The sequence below is a fragment of the Mus caroli genome, chromosome 3 (assembly GCF_900094665.2).
Source record: "Mus caroli chromosome 3, CAROLI_EIJ_v1.1, whole genome shotgun sequence".
NCBI lineage: Eukaryota > Metazoa > Chordata > Mammalia > Rodentia > Muridae > Mus > Mus caroli.
In genome coordinates, this window is record NC_034572.1 from 32146794 (window position 1) to 32153373 (window position 6580).

At 39.7% G+C, this 6580-nt stretch overlaps 1 pseudogene; it reads left to right on the plus strand.

Moving 5' to 3' along the window:
- The first annotated feature begins 2844 nt into the window (after positions 1 to 2844).
- LOC110292026 lies at positions 2845 to 3162 on the plus strand (annotated as a pseudogene).
- The last annotated feature ends 3418 nt before the right edge of the window (positions 3163 to 6580 follow it).

The following is a 6580-nucleotide window of genomic DNA, read 5'->3' on the forward strand; positions in this document are numbered from 1 at the left end:
ATGCCCCAATATAGGGGAATGCCAGGGCCAAAAGAATGGGAATGGGTGGGTAGGGAAGTGGGGGGCGCTATGGGGGACTTTTGGGATAGCATTGGAAACGTAATTGAGGAAAATATGTAATAAAAATATTAAAAAAATAAAAAAAAAACAAAAACAAAAACAAACAAACAAAAAAAAAAAAGAACAATTGGTTGGTTCCATTAGTCAGTACTTTGAAAAAGCCTTGTGAGACCTTCTTTCCTTTGACCTATAGGTGGCAGAGTTCCTCTCCTGTGGTCCCCAAATTTCCATATCATGTTTAAAACCATCAAAATGAAGGAGATTGTTTTAGGGCAGGGTAGCACCGGTCTGCAGTGAGGGTGTTTCCTGCACAGGGGCCTTGGTAGGCAGTTCTTTCTTTGTTGCCTGCTCTGGAGGTCACTTGCTTTGCAAAATTTTGGCTTGGGAAAGAGATTCAAGTTCTCTTGATCAGTTACTGCAGGGTCTTTAAATGACAGCTGAATGGCATCACTCTTGCTATGATCTCTGGCTCTAATATTAGGGATTTAGAGTTATAATGAAGCCAAGTTCAAAGGGAGAAAACGTAGCACTGTTTTTCTTAAAGCCAGACTTGAAAACGTGAGTGTACTTATGCTACTAAATTTGGAGGTTAGGAACTAAACTTGGGTTCTTTTCAGAAGTGCTCTTAACTATGAGCCATATCTGGATCTCCAGCAGGTATTTGATAATTGTACAATATTATGGCATGGGCTTTTGTGTTAAATGGTTTTGCCTAGCTGTAGGGTAATGCATGACTTCTAAGCATGGTTGGGCAGAGCTCATTTCTGATGGTTAGCAGGTCAGATGTTTAAATGCATACACAGCTTGCTCATTGTAACATAACCCATTGTAAGTTAAGGTCGTCCATACTCTGTAAAGAGCTAATAAATCTTACTCTGGCTGTCACCCATATGTCATCCAAATGACAAGAATATTTTTCTAAGGGCCAAATGTCAGCTCTGACTTCTACAAAATGTTCGTATTTACCAAAATGTGAGTTTATGTTTATTATATTACAACATGCCCTTTAGACCATTTCAGGCTATGCTGGTGTTTGTTTGCCTCTTCTGCATTTTTTTTCTTTTCCCACTTTTCTTAGTAATTTCAGTAGAAAATTTTCCAATGTACTTATTTGGTGTTGTGAGAAAGTTTTTTTGCATAATCTTCACTATGAATTAAAGCAAACTGAGAAGTTCCTGGCCTATTGACAGAATTGAGCAGTGTGATTTGATGCCCAGAAATGGGTAGAGCTGTTTCCTGTGTTGACTGAGTAGGAGGTGGGAAAAGCTACTTCTCCAGTGTTTCCACTTTGGAATAAATGTCAAATTAGAGCTAAGACAAGCTAGGTCTAACAGTACATTCCAGCCCTCTGTGCTCAGGCAGGAGGATCATTTGGGGCACACGGAAAGATCTTGTCTGCAAAAAGGAAAAAAAAAAAAAACAATGTAGGTGTGATACATTTTCCCTTTATCTCTTAATCGAATAAGATAATCACAGGTTTTTCTAAAGAATAAGGGTGTGGTGGGGCGTCTATTAAACTTTAGATCTCCAGACCCAGAACCTGAGCCAACTTGAACTGGTGTCTCCTCCTGGTCCTGTGGTCACACAGCAGGATTGTCGGGAGAGCTTTTACAGCTGCTCACATGCCGGAGTGTCACTTCTTATTCTGGACTTGGAATGCACACTACTGACTTAAGGCTTTTGTTCTTCTTTGCTCTTAAGACAGGATCTTGGGTATCCCAGGCTTTTCAAGCTTGATAGATGAAGATGACCTTAAACTAATCTTCATGTCTCTGCCTCCCAAGTGCTGGGACTGTAGATGTGCAGTACTGGAAATGGACACCGAGCTTCATACATGCTAGATAAGCACTCTACCAGCTGAACCACATCCTAACTCCCACAGCAGTGTCCCCACCTCCATTCCCACCCCAGCTAATAGTAGTGTGTAACAAATCCAAAACAAGACACGAACATAGTGTTCAGAAGCACACTTAGAAAAACCTTTGCTGGCTCCTTAGGCTCTCTTTGAGCCACACTGGCTGCTTGAACACAGTGTGTGGGGTGCACTAGCCTCAGGGTGAGCAAAGACATCCAAGGAGTGCCCACTAATGCAAGCCACCTGTTTCCAGGGACTGAGAAGGAAGACAGAAACATTCTAGGATCATAACATGGTGGTTGTTCAAAAGTAGGCATGCTTAAAAAAACCATTGAAGTGTGCACTTAAAGTGGAGAACATTAGAGTGTATGTCATATATCTTAATAAGCACACTAAGACCATTTTTGTAACTTCACTTGAGAGCCAAGAGACTAGACTCCAGGTTTGCAGCAATCCTGGCATGGAAGATATCAAGGAGAGCAAGACAAGCTCTAGAAGTTCCTGGTCTGACTCCTGGTGTTGGGTACAAAGTGAACTCTGTCATCATTTTGCTCTACATATTTATGGTTTGTGCTTTGGAAAGATAAGAAATGGTTAAAAAGAAATTCAACCTCCTCCTCCTGATAATGAAGGAAAGACTGACCTTATCCTAGAACAGCAAGTTTCTTGAGACATGAAGTCAACTTTTGATAGTACATAACATGTAATACCAGAACGTCTAACAGAGAAGACTGCAGAATGTCTGTTCTTGAACTTGAATAAATTGCTTGATCTGTAAAATCAGTTCTGTTTTAGGACCTTATGACAATTGGTCAGGCAACATTTGAGACTTAATCTAGCCTGTTTTTAACTTGTGTGTACTTTAAAAATTATATAAATTGGTGTGCATGTGGTCAGGAGCAGAAATCCTGTACCTTACTGCTGAAGAAATGTCTTCACTTTTGGAGTATGCACTGTGCATGTCTTGTCTGAATTCCCAGATCTTTGGTGAAGTGGCCAGGTCTACTGACTCAAAGTCCATGAAAGTGGTGAATCTGTTTAGTGAGCAGCCCTTGGCCAAGAAGAAAGAGACTTATGACTGGTATCCAAATCACAAGTATTTTGCGCTCATGGGCAACCTCTGTTTCCTTGGCCTTTACAGAGATGAGGATCAGGACTTTAAGGATGAGCAAAGATGTCTAAAGAAGCTCCGTGGGAAGGGGAAACTGAGAAAAGGAGAAGGGAAAAGAGCTACAAAAAAGAAATAGTATCAGCTCATCAAGAAAGAAAATGCCTTCCTCAGTGACTAGGAAAGTGTATCTCATTATCTTTCTGAGTATTAGGGAAACATGACTTCCCTCAGTAGACACCAACCCTGTGTTCACATTTTACTTCAGTTAAGCTGTGACTGGTTTCTTGAAGATAATATTCCAATCCTTCAAAATTATAATGACCTTGGTTTTGTAATCTGAAGCATACCTAATTCTATAATGGAGTGAATAAACTATTGTTGACTGAAAAAAAATTCTATAAATCAAAGCAAGAACAAATTAAAACTCAGGGATCCATGGATTCCCAAATCAGTAGTATATGAGATATTTCTCATTGCTGTGACCATATGCCTGACAAGCATTTTAAGGGAGGATTTAATTTGGTTCTGCCATGGTAGAGAAATAAAGTGGAATCCATACTGGTGGTATGTAGCTGGAACTCCTTATGTCTCTCTAACCAAAAAAAAAAAAAAAAAACCAGAGATCCTGGGATCCTGGCTGACTGGAAGCAGGGTGAAGCTATACCCCTGCAGGCTGGCTTCCCAACCAGCTCACTTCCTCCATATATGTCCCATACCCTAAAGGGTCCACCGTAGTGAGAATATTGGTTTCTTTAAAAACGCAGTTATGTTATGTGAACATGTTTTTGTCTTAACCCCAGGTGTGGAAAGGAATATGGGGCTGTCACAGATTGTCCACAGCAGCAGACTGTTTGCCTCAGGTGTGCTCTGGGAGGGATATGGACCTTTGCCAGCCACAGATAGTTTAATTCTGAGGACTCCTGAGGATATAAATGGGAGAGCTCCAAGAGGTCTGGGGGCAGCTGTTTCCGCTGTTGCTGTCCTAACTGCTGCTGACTCGCCCTGCTGCTGGCTTATTTATTACTTACTGGTTTACTGGACTGCTGGATGTCCTGAGTACAAAGATTGGACTTGCCCAGAGGAAGTACACCCTACTCAGCAGGAAGTAGCATATAGAGGTCCATGCCCCTTTTCCCTTTAATCTTCTGTCTCTCCTACCTGGTGTTGGAAAGGATTGGAGAGGAGAAGGGTGGTAGATATAAGAACCCAAATAAAATAGCTAAAAACAAATTTAAAAACCAAATCAAACCAAAATAACCCTACAGTTCACAACTTCACACCACTACCAGAGACTAGGTGTTTAACAGGCAAGCTTTTGAAAGCATTTCACACCCATACATAACACTAGACTTCTTGCTGCAGAAACTCAGCAAGTTTTGCTGTGATTTAGTAGTGCTTAACCACAAGTTAATTTCCCATAAGAGTGTTGCTTTATCTTCTTGCCAATATCGTTTCCTGCTTCCTGCTAACATACCAGCCCTGGAGTCTTCCATGCCTTTCTTTCTTCACTGATTGCTTTTCCAGGCTGTTTCACTCATTCTCTTTCCTTTCTTCATGAGCTTCATAGGTTCCTGACTTAATAACTCCTTTTTTATTTCTCTAGCTCTACTCATATTTCTAAGCCCTCCAGTTTCCAGAAATGACTACAATATTATTAGGTTCTGGAAAATAGCTTTCTTCTACAGATGTGTGTGGAAGCAAGCATAATAGTATGCTTCAACATTGTTCAGTGCTGACTCCTGCTTCCCTCTTCAGAGCTGAGTCTATTCAGTATTGCTGCTGATTTCACAATCTATTCTAAATGCAACCCATTCCCTTTGAAATGTCTTTATGAATTTCCAGAACTCTTTACTCTGTTAACCACTTGTATACTGTACTTTTATATGGTTACATGTAAAGTTTTATGTATTTTATAAAGAAATCATGACACCTTGAAACTATCTGTTCCTTTTGGCCAGATAAACATAAAACTCATGGTACTTTTCTGGTTGTTAATTATTCTAGTCCTTTTATTGTTGATTGACAAACTGTCATATCTTTTATTAATGATGCATTTTATTTTTATTTAAAGAAAATAAAATCACATAAGCCTTTTCTCAGATGCATACAATGGATCAGATTGCCTGCTGCAGCCATGCTTTTTTAGCTAAAAGAAACAAGAGTTCCTTCTTTAATCTCACTTTACAGACAAGAAAATCTAGAGTTCCTAGTTAGGGTATTTTTATCCAAATCTCTTCATCCCTTAACATCCTAATTAACATCTTAACAACATATTCAAGGTGAGTACCCTGAGGTGTTTGTGTTTTGTTTGTTTTGGTCTTAGCTTTTCTCTTATTTAAACATTTTTGCAAAGTGCTTATCTTCTTTTTAGTATCAGTTGTTCAAGCTAAGCAGAGGCAGGTGGATCTCTGTGAGTTTGAGGCCAACCTGATCTACAAAGTGAGTCCAGGACCCCCAAAGCTCTTTTACACACAGAAACCCTGTCTGGAAAAACGAAAACAAAATCTCATTAAAAGAAACACTTTGGGCTCTAGAGAGATAGCTCAATGGCTAAAATGTTTTCTGGGTAAGCAGGAGCACCTGAGTTTGGATCCTTGGCATCCATGGAAAGGCCAAGCACGGGGTGCATCTAACACCATGCTGTGCTGGGGGAAAGGAAGGGGACACAGAGAGAGGACTGGGACTCCAGCTGTCTAACCTAGCCAGTAAGGGGAACAGAGGAAGGGGCCATATGGCTCCCTGTTCTTCACATATCACACACACAAGGACTCATACACATAAAATAAAAATCACAAAACAAAGGGACATTTTATCTTGAAATATACTACATAGAAGACATAGAAAACCAGTATAGTATGTGTGTTATGAAACCTCTGCATTCCTATTTCTCAGCTTGTAAACTGAACATGTATCAGTGATGCTACCAGGAAATAGTCTAGACTAGTCCAGAAATAGCTAGCTTGATTTTTAAATAGATTTTTACTGGAAACATATTTTGTTTTTATTAAAATTTGAAGGACTATACGTAATAAACTAGGAATTATGCTACATGTTACTTTTTAAGGTAGAGGATTGCATTTTAAAAGTTAGACTACCCAGAGGACAATTAAATATGAATTAGAGTAAAGAAAAATCAGTCAATTTCTTCTAGTGATGAGAACAAGGAGCAGCTTAAGGCTAAATTAGCATTGGTGGTCAGACTCCATCTTGAAATAATGTGTGATGTGGGTGTTAGTTCTTCAAATATGTGTGAAAGCTGTTTGTGAGAATATGAATCTTGTCCTGTCCCTCACCTTGGGTTCCCTGTGTCCTATGTATCTGAGGGTATTCCCTGATTCAATTATCTTCAACCAGGGTGTTCTGGAGTGGCCTCTGTGAGAAGCCAATTATATAGAGGAAGAGGATTATCAAGTTAATGAAGACACTGCTTTCAAGAATGTACAGTCTAGTGGTGGAACTAAATAACTATAGCCGAAAACTAGAGTAGACTAGATACCACCAGATTTTGGTATGGGAGTTCAAGAGAGGTTATAATTTGGTTGAGGAAATGGAAA